Source organism: Coturnix japonica, chromosome 12 (genome assembly GCF_001577835.2).
Source record: "Coturnix japonica isolate 7356 chromosome 12, Coturnix japonica 2.1, whole genome shotgun sequence".
In the NCBI taxonomy this organism is placed as follows: Eukaryota; Metazoa; Chordata; class Aves; order Galliformes; family Phasianidae; genus Coturnix; species Coturnix japonica.
In genome coordinates this window covers 12094715-12115184 of record NC_029527.1, presented here as the reverse complement: position 1 = coordinate 12115184, position 20470 = coordinate 12094715, and the positions used below count along the sequence as shown (strand labels likewise).

The window sequence follows — 20470 nt, the reverse complement described above, 5'->3', positions numbered from 1 at the left end:
GGTTTTTTTTTTTTCAGGCTTCAGTTCTGAGGCTTTGCTTTCCTGATCTGTCTTTGCTTAGCCTGAAAACAACTCAGCAGGTCTTCTGTGGGAATTAAGCAAACAGACTACAAGGCTGGGAGCATGTTTTGGAGACGTGAGCTGAGCAGCTGAAGTAGGCAGCGAAAGGATGTGCATCAGCAAAGCTCAGATTAAGCTATCTGTCCTGTGAGGGTGGGTAATCTGAATTTCTGGGTTTGTTGTTGCTGGAAAGGTGAAGTAGAGCAGATTACAGCATTGCTTCTAGAGTGACTGGTCCCCTCGGGTGTGATCTCACCTTGGTTATACTGATTGAACCATTGCAGCTCGCTCATCTGGGTTTACTAAGATTATGTTTTTCCCCCCAGAATGGACCAAGAAGGCTGGGATTTACCTTAGAGGTAGTTAACAATCCTCATACTTTGGCAGCTATGTTATTTAGTCTGTCAGTATATTTCACCAATAAATCAAAAGGGATTTTTGACATCTCTGGCTTTTGAGCTCCACTCAAGATATAATATTCATTTAATAGGAATCCTTGTGTGTGTATCATACACAAAGATTCAGTAGTTCTTTAAGAATTAAGCAGTGTGCAGTAAGCAATTATTTACTCAGATAATTTGTATCTATTTTGTATCTCTAAGTCACTGATCTTATTATTAAATTGAGATAGAATCTGTTTTACCCTTCTGAGCAGTAAATAATCATTTATTATTATTTTTTTACCATTGGGAAATGTCAGGAAACAGTTATTCTCAGTATCTCACAAATGTGGCAGTGAGTGAGATATCACATGAAACTACTGAGTGGAAACGTTAAAATAAAAAAGTAGTGCACAATGAAATGGTGTAACTCATAGCCACAGGATGCTGCAGAGCCAAGGGAATAAAAAGCAATGGAAAAATTAATTGAACAAAGGTCCATTGGAACCCATTAAATAAATATCTCAGCTGCTGATTTCTAGCAACTGGGCATATTGTGTAACTCAAGGCCGGGCGGTCATTGTGAGAAGCAGAGCCATCCCTTACTTGTCACTCTGGAGAAAGGATGCTAGGCTAGAATGGGTCCTGCTCTGACCTATATTGCCTGCTTTTAAATGCTAGCAGATATGAATGAGAAGCTATGAGTGATTATTGTATGCAGTTACTTACACTGGAGACTTTCCTCTGTTTGGACCAATATACTCATTTTTTTACTTCCTTTCTCATTATATCTGAGCAATCCTATAGGGATGTGAACCATGGGTTCACCCTTATTTCTTAAGCACAATGTGACAGAGCTGCAGAAGGAATTGACTGAACTCTTTCTTCTATTATTGCAGTTCTTATCTGCTCTAAGGATCTTGCATAATCCCCACTTGTTCTGCACTCAAAACATCTCCAAGGAAGTTGATGCAAGTTCCACGCATTAGTACAGTGACAGGTATTTAATATGGGCAGAGAAATCAGAGTGGAAATTAAAATCTTAAGTCCTTTAGACATCCTTATTTGACAGCACCACTTCTGCCTGCTGAACTGAGTCATGTTGCCAATGGCTTGACTAGGTAACAGGATAGTTCCATCTGCATGGACCTGCTGAAGTCCACATTATGTGGAAGCCCCAGAAATGAGTACCTTACTCAGCCAGTCCCATGGCAATTGGCACACCTCCAGCCCAAAGACTGCTCTGTAGGTCCTGGGCCATAGCCAAGCAAGCAAGGGCAGTGAGAGGGAGAGACAGCTACAGTGTGCAGAGTGTTTTGTCCATCAATTACCCCCAATTCTTCATCCAGAAAGATTAAAGGCTGTTTGTTTGCAGTTATGTGTAATGTCATGCTCTGTTTGTCATCTTAATAGCTCTCCTGGGATCATAAGACATGCCTAAATGCTACAGTGCCACCTCTCAGAAAACAGCCTACTAAAACTAATTAATAGTGCACCCTAGTTAACACATGCAAACTTGGCATTATTAGTCTAATTAAGAGGATTTTAACAATCGGAGTTTCCTTCTCTCTCCCCCTTGCAGATTCCAACATATGCAAGTCAAGTAAATTAAACCCATTAATCACTATTGGTGCAAATGATATAGGTTCCTGTAACATAGGATCATCTGTGAAGAGAGACACTAACAGGCCTCATTATGTTTAATTTCGCTCCTTAGCAAAGGATAATAAATACAAATTATAACATCACAATAAAATACTTAATTATTCACGAGCTTGGTAAGAAATGTAATTAGCTTACTGGTATGTGTCTTCATTTGGGTGATAATGGATCTAATTTAGGAGCTTAACCATTTCTGGGGAAGGTTGAAAATGAGAGTATTTCCAGAAGGTTATTATGAAAACATGGAGAATGAGCCCATTTGCATTCTCCCCATTACCTCCTGGGGAGGAATTCATGCAGATACCTAAGCCTACATCCAAAAAGTGCTCCCTGTATATACCTGCTGTGTGCAGTCTGGGGCTGACCTCTGCAGTCCTGAAGGTGTGTGGAAGGGTCAGGGCTGGCTGGTGGTATTTTTAGACAGTCCCAGTCTGTTCATGCCATGGGTCGTAATGAGGACACCCCAAGAGCTGCTGGGGTACAGAAACTAACCTGGAGCGCTGCCTGCTGCAGGAACGGCTGCTGCTTGCTTTTATGGGACCCTAATTTTATGTACTTTATGTTCTCCTTATTGCACGTGTTTAGGTGACAGATGTGTGCTTCCCTTAATCTCTTCCTTGTTACCCTATGAAAATGTAGCTGCATTTTAACAGCTTTCAGTCTAAGATAAAACAGGAGAACAAAACTTCAAACGTATGGAAATTTGCAGAGACCCCGGACTGACTCATGGTGGGGAGATTGCTGAGCACATCGTTAGAGGAATTAGTTAAGAGTGGTGGCCTTTGGGTTCTTGGTGTCTGCATGCAGATGTAAGGGGAAGCATTGCTCAAGTAGCCATGATCCCAGCTTCGATTATGCGTCATGCAGGAGCAAAGGGAGCTTAAGAGTGGATTAATGCTCAGAACAGATGAATTTGAAAATGTATATCCAATGCACTTGCCATGCACCTTGCACTGTAACCTTTGCTGAAGGAAAAAGCAGGGGAAGGGAGGGAGGGGGAGAGAAATATTGCTAGGAAATCCAAAGGTGGCTCGGCCCTTGCATGAAGATGTAATTAGCACAAGTCAAACTTTCTTTGTAAGTTAATTAACAGTAGGGAGAGCTGATGGATTTGGCAGAATATAGAGTCTTACCACAGAAGGAACAGGACCTTGATGCCAAGATTAAAACAAAACTCACTGTTTTCTTTGCTTGGTTTGAATTATTTGGACATTACCGTACCCATTTTACTAATTCTATCATGATATCCCCTTCACAATTTCCCATTTCTAAACAGATTTCTAAAGAATCTGCCAAACTGTGAATTATATTGTCTTTATGAGGAAGGCATTTGCATTAGTGCAATAGCATGTGAATATAAACGCGCAATCAACATTATAGATGTAGTGAGAGTGTTATTTTTTCCTCTACTAATTCTTCTGGGCAAGATTTACTGTCTCGGTGAGATTTTCTTAAAATAAATTAAATATAACATGAACTAGATAGCTGTTCACATGGAGCTGGAGCTAGAAAGGCTCATTAATCACTGGTTTAAATCCCAGAGTATCCAGTCATCCTAATTAATGATTCCATGCTGAACTTTACTCGGGTTGTGGCAGCAGTTATTACTATCTCAGCTGATGGGGAAAGATTGCATAGAAGGAAGCAATGCTTTGGTATGGTACAGGACCAGCACTGCCAGCGGGCACTTGTATCCCTACCAGCATCAGGGCAACCTGACCCATAGTGATGGAGCCTAGTGCTACATGATGGCACTGTGTGGATCTGGGGTGAACTGCAGCAAAATGATGTAGTAAGGTGGAACAAGAGATTTGTGTTAGTTTTATGGTCTGATTCTAGGACATCTGCAAAGGGGAAGCCTAATGCTTGTCTCTGGAGGATGCTCCAGTGAAAATTTGGATAATGTGGAACATTATTTATGGGGAGGAGTGATTCCAGCCCCCTGGGTTCCTGGTAGGCCACTGGTTAAGTTGGACCTTGTGGTGGAAAGCAGGACTCCAGGAAGGGGAACATCTTGAGCCAGGGCTGTGCTTGGTGCTTGATCTGGGGTTTCATGCATGGGAGCAGAGCTGCTTTGGCACAAGCCAGAGTGTAATTAAGGACTGCAGAAGTTAAATTTGTTCTTGCAACAGTCAGATCATAATTCAAAATCCCTTTATTCAAACAAATTTCCCTGCTTTTTACCTTAGTTCTGTATTTCATTTATCTGTGGTTCTAATGTAAATAATTCACACCATTTCAGTGTTTTGTTGCTGCAATGTTTTAGCATGTAAATGTGTTGCATTCCTCATAAATGCTAGGAGAAGTATGTTGTCTTCCTGCTTTGCTTTAGGTACTTTGTTTCTTATATATTGGCAAGAAATCCCATTAGAAAAGTGTTTTATTGTGCCTTGGAGGAGATGCTCATCCCCTAGATCAGCAAAACAACGAATTACAAACTTCTTGCTACAGACCCACCGCCTGGAAGTCCATTAGTTACGTGGTCCTGAGGGGTTGCATTTTGCTAACATTGGGGACATCAGGTTGTTGGTTGCAGTGCTGTTATGAGGGAATTCTTGCGGGAGAGCATAAGCTTGAGTGTAATCTCAGGGTATGGAAAATCTGCAGAGAATTCCTTTTGTCGTCTATTTGGACTTAAAGTTTTTGTCTGCTCTTGGTGTAATTAACTTAGGGTTATTCTCACCCGATTCAGAATGCAGAATCAGGGACTCAGCAGCAGCAAGCAATTTTTCTTCTCGTTGGTTTTTAGCCTGGCTGGTGGGAGCCGGGAAATTTTAGCATATGTAATTTGAATTATTTCATGAAACATTTAACAAGGGCCTATTTCATTCTTCACTAAGGCGAGTTGATATAAGAAGGATGATGTTATGGTTAATGTAAATCATAATTATTACCAGGTGCATCACTGAACTGGGAAATTGTGCTAAAAATGTAAGTTTTGCTCCATTTCATATTGAAAAATTACTTTGCAGCCTGACAACCATTAATCTCTGTTACAGGAATGTTATTCTTTATTTTGGTAAATTACAGAGCTAAGACATAACAAGGCATAAATAATCCGGCCATGGGAGGCCTCTGCACTGAGCTGTGTTGGGGGGAGCACCAAGCCCTGCACCTACCAGCCCCAGTGCCACCTCAGGGGCACTTCAGCTGCACGTGCAGCCAAGCCTACAGCAAATCCTCCCCCTGAAACTTGTCTGCTGGACGTATCTAAAACTGAACTGGCTGTAATGATGCTCAGCAGCTTTGTAGCTCCCACAAGGCTGTATCCTGGGGAGATTCGTGGATTGGCACTCCTTGTATGTTGGCATTGCCAAATACTTTCTAAAATTAAGTTTTTCTCTTAGTTTTTCAGAAAAGGCTCCCTTTTTATCCCACAGCTTTAATCCTAAGGCAAGGTATGTTGTCTGGGTGTGGTGACCAACGCTGCAAAAGGGAAATGCAAGGCTGTTTGGCTTTATTTACCCCAGGTGAAAGTGGCCAATCCAAGCAGAAGCTTGAGATCTTTTCTGACTTGTAGCTAAGGTGCTTTCTTGGAAGTGATCAGCTCAATTTTGGGCTTGGCAGATAGATAAAGCCCTGTGGCAAGTAGGACTCTAGTAGTTCTCTGTGTAATAGTCTATCCTAAATAGAATCATAGAATCATTAAGGTTGGAAAAGACTACTAAGTTTATCTAGTCCAACCACAAACCCATCACCATACCCAGTAACCATGTCACTCAGTGCCTGGGGTTCCTCTAAGAAACAGAGCACTTGTACAAAGGAGTTATTTATCATGAAGCAGCTAAACTTCCTCAGTGCAAGGTGCTGCTCTTCTAAGTTTATGCCATATACCAGAGCTCTAGAGTCATTGATCCATGCGAATCCTCCTTCAAGGACACTGGGTGATGGTAGGAAATTCAGAATAGGTGATACCTTTCTGCCCACAGACCACCTCCTCTTTTCATCTTAGACACTTTGAGCAGATACTCCATGCTGGTGTAACCATTGTCACTCCTCACACTTACACTTGAGAAGACACCACAGGACATTTGTCCACACGCAGTTGCCAGCCATGTAAAGCTTAAGGCTAAACTTTCTTTGTGTTCCTGTATCTCCAGTTCTGCTGGATCTCAGCTCCTTGCACTCATGCCACAGTGCAAGCAGCAAAGATGAAGTTTAGCCTGTGAAAATGATGACAACAGCAAAAGGAGAACCATTAAATGCTGGATGTGTGGGTTAGCTTGACAGCACAGTGAGGACTTTGCCAAACCTGAAATGTATGCCCGGGTAGCGCACAGTCGGCAGAAGAGACCTGAGCCAGCTCTATTGCCATGATTGCACTCAAAGAAATTGCAGCAACAGATGCAGGTTGTGTTGTACTTTGGGCTTTGCTAAAAGTGTGTAAGGTAATATAGAGCTGCCCCTTACCCCCTAAGCAAGCAAGAAGTGAAATTAAATACATTTCCCTAAAGCTGGTGACTAAGCCCAAATGGTGCTCGTGACCTCATTAGTGATTTACCTGATGAAATCTGATTTACATAGGGATGTCATTACATGCAGCTACCTTCAAATGATTACTAAAAAATTATTGGCTTACTCCTTACTTTAGCATCTGGCATATTATGTTATAGGAAGCTTATTTCTCCTGGAAAAGCATTGAAGTGAAAGGGGTTCTAGAAGGACCATAACCATTTGATAGCAGGGGATGCTGCTCCACAAACACTTCTCTATGAGCCATTTTCTGGGCTCCTAAAAGAAATCCAGCATCTCAGCCAGAAAGAACAGATGTGAGGAAATTATAAAATGGTTGCCAAGCACTGTGAATTAACTCGGCTGGTCAGATGTTCGCCACCCCCAGTTGGTTGTGTGCTAATCTAAGAGTAGAGTAAATCAATCATTATCCATTCTCAGGATATCTAGGTGGACCACAGGAAGCCACTTGATTAATACGCACATCCTCACCTAGATGGTGGTGAGCTCTGCAATTCATGGTTGAACTGAAGGCGGAAAGAATTGCTTTTTAATAACCTTGATAATAACCCTTCTGATAGCTCCATTTAGGCATCATTATTGAATAATAGCTTGTGCATGTCATCAAATCACTCTGACATTAGAACAGAAAATACACAAATACCCCTGGTCATGACACTGAGCAAAACAAGAGACAAATCCTCTACAGGGGTAAATTAAGAGAGCTCCCTTGATATTAACAGAGTGGAGTAGAATTTCTAAACAGACACTGAACCGAAATGATGCTTAAACCCTTGATGTGCTGTGTATAATAATGATACTAAAATAAGAAAGAGTTGGTTTGAAAGCCTCAGCCGTCTTCTTAGTTGTCTCCTTCGCCGTCACACCAACATAAAAGAATATGGAATATTCCTGTAGCACTGAGAACACATTATAGGGGGAGATGTGCTCATTACCAGAAAACACTACTGTACGCTCAGCAGTGCCAGCATCAGTAAAATGATGGTAAAATGCATCAGCTGCCTTTTGTCTGACAGCATACTTGGTCTGAGCTCACTCCCAGCGCTGGGCTCTCTCTGATTCAGGACTGTGTCCAGCATGAGGTAGCTGATACCACTTGCACAGTTAGCTCAACTTCAGCTATGCCTGCCATGTGAAATAGCTATTGTGTGGAGGCTTTTATAGGTTTTTTTCCTCTATTAAACCAATTGCAAGCTAATCATTTTATATATCATTATACAGCATTATTAGAGCTGATCCATGCAAACCCTCTATGCATAACAGCCTTGGTTTAATTTCATTTGTGGGATTAACAAATGAATCTAACAGCAAAACCAGCACTAATGGAAGCAAAAGGAAAGCAAATAAATGTCACCGTGTTCAGTCTCAGAGGTAAGACTTGTGTGTGCTGATGAAGCGCTCTGCCCTGCTGCAAAGGCAACAGATGGAACCAAAGCCAATGGACATCCCTTTCAGATTCCTTTAACCAGGGCAATATGTTTATTTCCTAATTTAGAAAATGAAAGCTGTATTTGCTCTAAATTTTGTCCCTTGACTCGTTCCTTATAGGTATAAGCAGAGATGACAAAGGAGTTCTTTGATCAGGCTTCTTGAAGGGGGATTTGGAAGAGCATCTGCAAGGTCAACATTTCATACTGTCCTCATTCAGAGATCTCTGGCTCAGTTATGGAGGTACAGTGACGGTTTTTCTTTTATGTTCAAGTCCTTCACAATTTCCCATTGTCTGGTGCTTTGCAAATGTCAGTGAAAAGCTCCCTACATAATCAAAGCCCAGCCTTGCTAAATTGGAGATATAGCATGAAAGGTGCACTATAAATCATAGTGTGTCTTCACAGCTCCATTCATATGTGAACAGTATGCTAGAGCCCATGCATTAAGCAATGGAGCTCTGGCAAACAGATCCAATTCTGCATCAGCTGACAAAAATATGATTTACCCAAAAGCTTTGCATATAGAAAAACTGTTTCAGACTCCCAGCTGGTGTTTTTCCTCACCTCTTGTGTTTGCAGCAGAAAGGAATACTTGGAGCAGACAAGCTCGTTAGCTGTCAATTAGCTGGTGAATGTGCTCAGTGCTGTAGATAATGCAGCCAAGCAAAATGTGCTTGGGTGGTGAGGCACTGGCACAAGTTGCCCCAAGGTGGTGGATGCCCTGTCCTTGAAGACACCCAAGGTTGGTCTGGGCAGGCTCTGTGGGAGCTGTAGGCATCCCTATGCATCGCAGGAACGTTGGGTTAGGTGGCCTTTAAAGATCCTTTCCAACTCAAACAGTTCTATAATCATTGCAGCTCTGGAAGCACAGGTTTCTACTGTCCTGCCCTGGTTGTGTTCAGTGGGTGTGAAGACCCATCCAGCAGTGGAAAAAAAATGGGTAAAGAATATCTCACCTGACTTCACACTTGTAGTCCCTCAGCGCTGTGTTTTGTGGATTTCAGTTATTTTTGGTTTCATGTCTTTTCTTTGCCAAGTTTCAGGACGCACAGTAGAACTGTCTGTGATTTCAGCATAAAATTGTTGCTTGCTGGTTTCTGGGAAGGTTATATTTGTGTTAAATCTAGTAAACCTTACTGATGGTTAAATTGTTCCCAGCCCCTCTGAGGTGAACTGACACACTGCGTTTGTTGTTAAAAAGTGTTTATTTAAATTGAGTATTTTGAGTTTTTTATTCACTTTCTGTGAATGTGTAATGCACTCAGATCTCCCTCTTATACATTGTTTATAAGTTAGAAGTCTCTTATTCCCTGTGTTGATTCAGTTGTGATGTGGCAGGAAAAGAGATTCAAACCTAATATTAATATCACAGGACCTAAGCGAATGCCTTTCTTTCTGTCTCTTCGACTCTCTCAAGGCAAGAGTTTCAGATAAACCCTTGGCTGCTAATTTCCAGGCTTCAGAAACCTGTTTGATACTCATTTGTGAATATGTTGGCGTTGCTCAATAGCTGAAGTAGCTTTTCTCCTTCTCCAGAACTTAGGTACTTAAATAATGAGACTTAAATAATGAGGGTTTAAATCAGTGCTTACTATGGTACCATTATTTTTTTCCCATTTCACAGAATCATAGAATGGCTTAGGTTGGAAGGGACCTTAAAGGTCATCCAGTTCCGTCCCCCTGCCCTGGACTGGCTGCCACCCACCAACCAGCTCAGGCTGCCCAGTGCCCCATCCACAGCCTTGAACGCCTCCAGGACTGGGGCACTCACAACCCTGGGCAGCTGTGCCACTGCCTCATCACCCTCTATGTAAAGAATTTCTGCCTAACATCATAAAAATGAATCTTTGTCATCAGCAAGTGGATCTCAATGGTTATGGGATGCTGGTAGAAGATGTGCTACCTTAAAGAGTGAAAGTGTGATGGGAGAGGAATAGTATCACTTTATGGTCTGTTCCCACCACCATCCCTCTGCATTGCCAGCTGTTCCCAGTCCTGGTGCCAATCCTGGTGGGGCATGTGGGAGGTGAGGAGAATATCCTGATCTTATATTTCTGATATAAGTTTGGAATTACTTCTGGAGTACAACCACCAGGCAGCAGAAGCAGCTGCTGGAGTGCTGAGTAATTTTTATTTGAAGAGTGATGCAGGTTGGAGAGGATCTGAAGTAGGAACGTGCTTGATTTCCTGTGCTCAGCTTGAGGCACTCAGTGCCCTGTGAGTACTTGTGTGCACACCTGCCCACTCCTCATACCCACCTGAGTGTGACAGGTGTGATGAGAGGAGAAGAGGGACCCTAACTTGCCAGCACTAGGCTTCACCAGAGCAAAGGAGGTAGGAAAAGACTTCACTCGAATCTCGAAAGCAGGGGTAAGGGGAGCTGCTTCTCCTGCAGGATCTGCTCCTCCCTTTACCACTGTGACATGTTGTAAAGAAAATGCAACACAGGGTGCTCAAGATGAATAATTTAGAGGCAAACATGAAGCATAAAACCAGTGAGCTGTGAATATGAAGCCAAGGCAGTGACTTGAAGCTGTGTCTGTGCGTGATTTTCAAGGCAATATTGCCTTTTAAACTATTATCTCCAGATGTTAATCCATAATGGAAGCAAAACTGGAGCTTGGCCTCCTCAACTCAGTTTGTACAATAGCAGCCACATATTCCCATTGTATTTATCACATAAAATGCAGAATTGCAATTTTTCTGCTTTATTTTTCTACTGGGCAGTTTTTCTGTTTAAGAATTATCACTCCCAAATCCATTAAGCAACGTATTCTGCTCTTATTATGGAAATCTGCAGTTGTACTGTGGTGGGCCACAAGTCTCAAAGACATGAGCTATCCTCTGACTGTGTACCAGTTTATTTTGGATCCAAATTATTGATCCATTTTGGCTTCCAGGGGCCAGATCTGTATGTAATAGAAACTCGGACAGCTGCTGGAGAAACAGAGCAAGGCATATCTGGAGCAGCAACTGAGAGATGCCAAGGCTGCAGGGCCGAATGGCTGTCACCTTATCAGTATTACAGGTAGTGAAGGATTGGCTGTTTTCCTTCTTTTTCAGGCTGCAAAGAGGGGAGCAGTGAAACAGGTGGCCAAAATACACAGTGAGTTATGTAGGCTACGTTGAATTTATGAGAGATGAAATTTGCTACCTCATTCCACCCATAAAAATTATAAAGAGAACAGAAAGTGACATAAAATCAATCCATTTCCATGACAAAGCTCATTATGAGCAGAGAAAATATAGTCCCATATTAACTTGTTCTCATTACTGTTCTAAGATTTATCATGTCGGGTGCAATGTGCAAGGGAGGAAAGGAAAACATTCAGTGCCTTTACCTTTTAAAGCAAACAGACGTATAAGCCAAATGATCCTCATTATGTTCAGCAAGAGTGTATTTCCCAAGCTTCTGAAGGGACACAACTCTAGCGGTGCCAACCAGGACAATTGCTCTGTCTGGGCTGCTGCCACCAACACAACTTCTCCCCTGGTGCCCATGGAAACAGCTCTTGGAGGTGAGATGCTACCTGGGGTCTTGACAAGGGGGAAAAAAATCACTCTGTAATGTCATGGCTATTGAAATGAATGAATATTTTTAATACTTGTGAACAAGTAGCATTAAAGCTGTTAATGTGTAATGTTTTGCTCTACAGCATTTGTCCTAAATGCTGTCCCTGGAGGAGTTCAAGAACTGTGGAGATTTGGTACTGAGGGTCACATTTGGTGGACATGGAGGGGATAGATCAGCAGTTGGATCTGATGTTCTTTGTGGTCTTTTCCAACCTTAATGATCTATGATTTTACATTGGGAAGTTTGTCCCAAAAACCCCTCAGGAAGAACTGCTCCAGGCATGGGCTGCCAAGGGGCCATTTGGGATCCTGGTCTTGCCCTGCCATACACCACTCCTTGTGTACTACTGAGCAGATGCAGCTCATTTTGGAGCTGACATCTGGTGCTGTCAGAACACATAACTGGTGCTGATGTGCAGTACAAGTTTAATACTTTGACCTTCTTGGTGCATTCATTTGAGATGATAGGGTGTGCATTATAGAGATAAAATAGTCTGTGTGGTGTGTGTGCTTTTGTTTGCAAGGGTGACTAGGAAACGATAAATGCACAAAGGGAAGACCACCAAATGTGGCTGATGAAAAACATTGCTGGACAGCTGAACCAGGGAAGGGATGAGGATAAATGGAGGATATCAGGTTCTGATCAACACAGGCATTTCCTCAAGCCAAGATTACCAGCACTGCTTCTGGGTTCACTCTTCCTTTGCCCAACCTGTGCCAATGATGCCTAACCTGGCATCAGTTTGAATGGAAATCTGTACATGGAGCAAGAGCGTAAGGAGCTCTGTTCCCCCTGGAATGCTGTTCCATTTCAAATTCAGTGCAGACAGCTCAAAGGATTCCAAAATCACTCAGAAGGAACAGACAGAGGTGCATAGCAGCACACGCAGTGTGATTGTGTGAGCTCTGCTTGCTTGGGAATATAGGCTAAAAAATAATAAAATGCAGAAGCCTTGTTATTATCACAGCTGAACAGTCCTTTCTGACATATTCTATTAAGTCGCTTCTGTTTCACTCAGTTTTTGCATTACCAGCACTCCTTTCTGAGAATGACCTTTTCCATACCAGGCTTTCTAAAGCTATTGCCATTCTTCATTTAGAAATTTGCTGAAGTGTGTTTGCAGAAGCCACAGATTATTTTATTATTGTTATTATTTTTAATTCTGATGAATCTTCCCTGATGAGAAGAAAGGAACAATGAATTATGCTGCTGACCTTTACATATATATATAATATATATATATAAATATATATATATATAATATATATATAACAGGATCTTTTTCCAGGCTGAAAATCATACCATTGTAGGAGTAGTTCTTCCCATTCTGTGTCAATGAGTATATTTAAAAATTTCCTAAGCACAGCTGTAATTGTGTTTATAGCACAACATGGTTTGTGGGGAAAACTCACTTTCTCATCCTATTTAAAAAGTAACTGAGAAATGGAAAGAATATTATTAAAACATTTAAAGAAAAGGGGAGATGTTAATAGAGGAAAGTGCTGAGGGAGCTGGTGTTTTATGCTTTGATAAGGCAACAAGATACCTCATTTATTAAGCCATATACCAGTTGTTTTGCAGGTTTTAGGGTATAACTCAGACTTCCTACCTCACAGGCAGCATTGCTTTCTCTCCATGGAGCAAGAAAGGAGGTGGTGGATTAATTGCTGCCGTACTGTACTTGCACCAGCACAGCCCTGCAAAGCACAGAAGGTAAATAAGTTTTCGCCTGACCTTTCACTGTATGCAAGATTTGTTTGGCTGTGTGTTCATGAAGTACATGTTCCATGCAGTCTTATTGCCTGCTCTGGTAGTATTACTTATTACTTAGGTCAGGGAACTTTGTTGGTGTAGGATATTTGCTGCATAAAGAAAGCTACCAAACTGTAATCTTCATTACTGAAGGAGTTGTTCCAGCCACTCTATCACTTATCCAAGCCATGCTATCCTTCAGCGAAGTACCTAAGCCTTGGTAACTGCACCTGGTGCTCTGAGCAATGATGCTTACTAGTGCTTTGTGATCCCACATTACATACCTAAGATGGATGAAACTGTGAAGCTCAAATTGCTCCTCCAGCAGCTCCTGCCCAGCCCAAGTGCACCCCTTCCCTGCACCCATAAGGTCCGCATGAGAGCAGAGCTGGGCTGGTGACACTGACTTTGAGATGTCGTGTTGTGTGTCCAGCAAGGTGCTTGTGCACAACTTTAAAACACTGGCTCTGAAAGGCTCTCTTTGCGCTGTTACAGCGTCAGTTGTGCCAGGGATACCCTGTTTCTGGTAGCTCCATGCAAGGTGGGGAGAGATCACTATAAACTGCTACTTAGTGAAGGTTTCCCCTCAGCATCCAGCTGGGATCTCACAGTGTTGAGCAGAAGTGAGCTGTCAGGTTCAGCTCTTCTATAGAGCTGAATGTTCTTCAATATTCTGTGTTTAAACGTGTCTAGGAGAGGCTTATTTTGTGCCACAGCCCTTTACTGTGTGATGGTTCCCACTGATTGCAGCACTCAGTTGTAGAGCAGCTGCTGTTTGAGCTAAAACTAAACTGATGGCTTTTCCTCAGCCACAGAGCAGAGGAGTGGCACCAGTAAGTCCCAACATCTCCAGCACCAGGTAAGTGCACAGCAGGGATGCTCAGCCCCAGCTGCCAAGTGTCTGGGCTGGTTTGAGACAACCCTTTTGTTCACCCATTTAGTTCCATCCAGGAAGTAACAATGAATCCCCAAAGGATGGAACACTTAGACTTGTTTCTGTTTGTTCTGAGCACATCAGTCTGTTGTTCTTCCTGGCTAATCAGATAGAGCGGAAACTAAAAGAGTCTCAGTTTGTTGTTCCATTTTATTCTATACATAATCACTGCTGCTCGTTTGCCTCTAAATAGCTGCATAAATACACATTAAATGCAGTGACATCTCTTTTGGGACTCGCTCCAGGGCTTCCTGGTTATTTTCTCTCTTGGAAAGAGATGAGGTTCTCAGATACTGCCATGTTTCTTTCAAAACCCTCTGTGCATGTGTGCATGTGACAACGGGTATCATCGTGCTGGACCCACACTTCTCCCCTGTAGTCACAGGGGTTGTGGTGACGTTAAGTGAATGCATAAGAATGCCATGTGCCCACATGCTGTGCATGAAGAGGGAAATAAGCTCTCAGTCTGGGCAGTAATGACAGCTTCTTGCACTGTTCCCACCCTGTTCTTTTCTGTGTTGTTTCTTCCTGCCCTGTTGCTGACTCCCAGGTCCCATTTTGTAGGGAGGATGTGGTGTCAGAGGCTGATAACGTGCTCCTCTTTTCACTCTAGTTTCCATCACCCACCTGCTGCCACTTTCAGCTTTTCAGAGAGTCTTCCTGTTCATTGTGGCACTAACAGGCAGACATCAGCATCTGGGGCTTTTAATCTTGATAGAAATACCAGGATCTGAATTTCTTGCCAGCTGGTTTTTACCTTTCTGGTAGCAAAACAGCCTTTTTGTGCTGTGTACACCAACCACCAGCCCTAGAAAACCATGATAACAAAAGTCTCAGCATAATTAATAAAGAAATTAATTCTGGATGCATTTCTATGCTTTCCAAAGTCATTTCCCAGGGATGAACAGGAGGAGAAAAATTTCCAGCACCTGAGAAGAGGAACTTGCAAATTCACCCGTTTGGGTTCTCACCCGGCATCATTTGAGGGCAATGTCGACCTGCGGGGGGGGAGCAAAGGGGAGTCTGAAAGTGCGCTGCGCATCCACGGGTAAAAGCTTCAGCAAGAAGCAAGAAAGAGCGGGGTAAGGCTGCTCTCTAGCGGCCGCGCTGAGCTCCCACCCGCACCTCCGTTTACAGCGGACAGCGGAGCTGTTTGCGGGGCTACCCGTTCGGAGCAGGGTGGAAATTTGACCCTGATTGATTGGTTTGGTTTGGTTTCAGCCTCTGAATAACGCGGAGCGCTGTTTGTTTTGTATATTCTGTTGGCAACTGTTGCTTAATGGCTTTGCTGGCAAGCTTTGCTTGTTATAGAACCACCGAGGCTAAAAGAGACTTCTGAGATCATCCTGTCCAACCTGTATCCTGAGAGAAAAGCCTACGAAGTTATTCAGGAAATTACTTTGTCCATCACTATAATCTAAAACAGACGATGATTTATTTATTTATTTTCCCCCAGATAAAGCATCACCTTCCTTTGATTAAAGAAGATACAACTAAGACTCCTTCACACTGACCTAGCACAGTCTATCCAAGAGAGTTTTGCATATGCTATTGGGAGCGTTGGTCATTCTACAGCTAACATCACGTGCTGAGGGATGTGGGAATCCATAGGAAGCGTGGGTTTGTTCTGTCTCTCAGTATCCAGTGCTAGTTTAATCCTCCTCCCACTTACCTCACCTCTAAAGTCTCCTTATGTAGGTGAGTATCATCTCATATTATCCTTTCATTCCAGAAAAGCTGGCTTTTCCTGCCTCTTGCTGGAGACAATTGGATGCCCATTTGGATACATCTTCAACCTGGTCCACACCCCCTCCCCAGCAACACCTGTCCTGCATGTCCTGACGTCACTGTTCAGCCCCGCACATGAAGGAAGAGCCTCTTCCTGAGCCTTGCTGAGGAATCGTTACTTCGTATAGTTGTTACAGGTGATGAATGCATGCTTTGATTTGCTATTCTGCTTTTCTAGGTCTGCTTTTTCACACACGTCCACACATCTGGATTTTTCTATGTGTTGCCCAGAGCTGTCCTTCAAATAGTGCATAGGAGCTGTGGCCCAGCAGCTTGTCCTCTTGTGCAAGACCTCTGAACCCACACTGCACACATTGCACAACACAGGACCTCACCTCTGTGTCCAGGGGAAGGCCCTTCCCCCCCCTCCCTGCACCCACAGTCACTGCTCAAAGGTTATGGCTCCTGCTGAATGAGCCCCAGCACATCTCTCCAAACAGATCTGAACTGCCACCAGGTTTAGAAGTCCACCACATTTAGATGCCTTGAATATGTTTTCATCTCTATTTTTATGCATTAAGATCAATTTCATGAACTTTGCTAGGTAAGATGATTGCCATCAGCAGGAAGAATGTAGTAAATTAATTATAGATGTGTGTTAAATTACTTTCATTACCAACTTCAGTTCTGGGAGAGAACCGTGTGAGCAGGATGACTGATGAAACAGTGTTTTTACACATTCCCCAGTAATGGGCATTTTTACTTGACTGCCACTGTTGTTTCTCAGTTCAGAGAAGCTGGAATTACCCATTAAGGGAAATGGAGGTTCAGTTTATTAAAATTAACATCTAAATATTGCCAAACAGCTGTTGCTAAGGCAGGAAAAAACCTGCTTGTTCAGGGTCTTCTCTAGACATCCCACAGTGATGTACAGAGGTGGGCTGAGGGAGCATTCATCCTCTATACCATCAGATACATGCAGCTACTAGGGGGAGGGAGCCCCTCATGTTTGGGGTGTTCCTTCTTCACGCTGTCAAAGACATCACAGCCAAACTAAAAGTCAACACATGTGGAAAGTTATTTTCCATATTCACCTTATAACAACCTTGGTGCAGGGTATTTTCCAGGGATTAATGACCAGGCCAGTTTAATGGCTCTCTGCTGAACTTCAGGCTATCAACTTTTCACAGCCTATCATTAATCCCTGGAAAATATCTAGGTTCATGATAGATACGGGTGAAAAATAATACACTGTCTGAAGGTAAGTATATTGCTCGTATTTCATCATGTGCTGGCCATAATTACTAACTTTAGATATACTTCAGAATGTAAGTAAATTAGCTACAGCTTAGTTACACTGTACTTACAAAGCTACTTCTCTGCACATCTATTTGAATAGTGTGTAATTACCATCTTCTCTAGCTAGAAGTTGAAATCATGATATAATTATCCCTTGTGTTTTGTACTGTAATGTAGTACACAACGCTGTATTTTGAAGTATGTCTTTGACAGGTAGGTCAGAGGACACACATTTCTGAGCAAATGAAGTCGGTGTGGTTCTAGGCACAACATTAGTGATCTTTTCCCGTTAAAAAAGAAGAAAAAAAGGGGGGAAAAAAGAGGCAATAGTTTGCTAATAATAAGGAAAAGAGGAAAAGATGAGCCTAAACTGTAGGGCTGTTTTCCAAAATGTTGAGCTCAGTGATAGGATGACACTAACCTTCATTGTGTTTGGGATTTTCTAAGCAATCCCGTTGGTCCAGAGGTCTCCAAATGGAGGCTTTTCTCCAGAGGAATGGTGTTTCTGCTGTTTAAATATCACAATAGAGATGAAGTTTTCACTCTTTGTAGGGGTAGACCCACGTGGCTACAGCCCACCCTCCACAGCAACAAGGAGGTTTTGCATCTGGTCTTAATTAATCAGCACAGTCTTCCTTATTAATTTCTTGGATGAGATATGAGGTCTCATTCATCTTTCCAGTATCAACTCATGAGATCTTCTGTCAGACAGACTCCTGACAGGCTTTCTGGAGAACACAACACCTTATGCAGGAACATGTGTGCTTGAAAGTCCTTCCACATAATTACCCATTGCAGCATTACGTTAACTTTTAGGAATAATGCTAATAGATTTCAAAGGAGGAAGTACAAAGGGAAATCACAAATCATCCCCCCTACTCATAAGCTAGGAAATAACGTTATCATGTTTTTGTCCTGGTTGGAAGATAAGAAAGGAGATGATCAAGAAATGTGGAGATGTCATGCTTAGGGACATGGTTTAGTGGGCAATAGTGGTAGGTGGACAGTTGAAGCAGATAAATTTAGAGGTCTTTTCCAAACGTTATGGTTCTATGAAGGGAGAGCCCAGCCATGGAGATCCCTCTTGCCTCCACTTTCAAGTAACTTCACAGTCTTTTAAGACCTCTGTCCTCGTGTCACTGGGGAATGCAGCCCCTCGGTGCAAGGCTTCAGCTTGTGGGTTTTTCCTCTGGTGTGTCTGAGGCTGGGATGTGGGTGCATGCATCTGCACATACAGACTGTCTTGGAAGCTTGAAGCACATCAGGGTTCCTTCCCTACTCTCACTCTGCAGTATCAGGCCTGATGTGGTTTCCATCAGGCTTGTACAAGTGCCAGAAGGAAAAAAAAAACCACCAGAAAAACACTGTAGTCTGCTGGGAAGTTAATTAGACTTGGCAAGTTTGCTCAACAAGCACTTATTATATGTAGTAGTAATGGGTGATATGTTGAGTCTGTGGTTGTTTCACTTAATAATGCATGGATCTTCCTAGATATCCTAAGGATCTCTGTCTGGAGTCATGTTTGCGATCAGATGGCATAACTAATGGCTGGGGCTGATTACATGCTGATTAAAAACTACTTAAGAATCTCATCTGTCCAGGAAGGGGATAAAAAGGCCTGCAGTACAAGGGAAGTGCTTGTCCCTATATATCTCATTGCAGTGGTATTAGTGCATCAGCTGCTAACAGCGGGCATAGATCGACTCTGCTTTGCACATCAAAGGGAATGCAGGATGCAAAAGGAGGCTGATGTGTCTGAGCTCAGTCAGAATTAGATCTAGAATGACCAGAATTAGACCTCTGGTGAATTAATACCTCTGATGAATGAATACCTTCCCTTCATCAAAAACTGATGAATTGGACCAGGAAAGACAGAAGCAATGTTGGTGGTAGGTGAATGGTTGGACCAGATGATCTAAGAGATCTTTTCCTACCCCAGTGATTCTGTGGTTCTGAAATCTGCTGGGTGAGTGCACCTCATTAGGTCAGAAACAGAGGTAAAACAGAGCTGCATTCACCAAAAGACTTGAAAATATATCCAGGCCTGCTGGGACCTCCCCTAACCTTTCCCACATCACTGGCTGGGACACTAATTTAGCTAAATTCAAACTTCTGGAGAGATTTTAGTAAGCCTTAAAGGGTTCTTTGCTTACAAAAACAGCAAAGCTGGGGCATCTGGGACAGCTACTGCACTTTTGGCCAAATATCTGCCACTGACTTTATGTTTTCGCATAATTTGGTCTTTCTAACTCAAGGATGGTTTGTAACTCTTTCGTTACTGAGTTTATAGAGCTTCAAAAATGCCAAAATAAGGGCAAATGAGCTTTTGGAAATGCAGTGCTCTGTGACAGCCACGATCAGTGTGAAGTCAGTGTGTGCAGGTAAGGTGTTGTGTGAGAGAATAAAGGACAGGAGAGCAAAGAGGAAGTATTTTCAGTTCAAAACTGTAATTAGTAGTCACGTTGAAGGTTTCATACTCATATATATTCATTTTTATATGATATATGTGTATATATACATACAGAAGTGTAGCAATACTTCAGTAAGTGCCAAAGCTGATGGCAGATCTAATCTTTGTTTCAGAGCTGTGTTGCTGATATGGGAAGCTCTGCTGACAGATATGAATGTCAGTCATCAAAACACTCTCACGTGCTTCTGATAAGTCTAAATAATACTCTTTCATAGTCAATGTCACTGTTGCTGTGGAGGGCACAAAAGTCATCTTCTAAATTTGTTCCTCAATATAATCTGAATGCACCTGTATTGTCTACTGGGCATTTTCTGAATGCAGTCAAATAAATTTGTTGTCAGCTGCCATGGGAACCGTCCTGAATAATCTCATGTAGAATAACACAATTCCATATTTCAAGCACATCTATATAACCTGGAGATTCATGGCAGGGTTTTGTGTGCTAAATTGATGCTTCATTTTTTTTCCTTTGAGGCTGTGCTGAGCGCTGTGTTGCTGCTGGTCTGTTGGTTGTGGGGAACAATGGCTCAGCTTCACAGACAGGTTCTTGTAGAAGCCCTGGCAACCCCGGGAACAAGATTCACACCTCAAGTTGCTTACACTGGTGCTTTCCAGGCCTAAGAATGCATGTAAGTACACTGTGTTATGTCCAATCTGCCTTCCATATCACTATGTTAGATGCGCAGGCAGCTTCTACTCCTTCACGAG

General features: G+C 42.6%; 1 long non-coding RNA gene across 1 annotated transcript in view; it reads left to right on the top strand.

Annotated features, from left to right (window-relative positions):
* Positions 1–20470, top strand: part of LOC107319998 — a 57014-nt gene that overhangs the window by 34342 nt on the left and 2202 nt on the right. The window contains exons 5-9 of the long non-coding RNA XR_001558074.2: positions 8124–11523; positions 13196–13292; positions 15722–15885; positions 15998–16190; positions 20237–20391. This is a non-coding gene — a long non-coding RNA (uncharacterized LOC107319998). The remainder of the gene's footprint in view (positions 1–8123; positions 11524–13195; positions 13293–15721; positions 15886–15997; positions 16191–20236; positions 20392–20470) is intronic.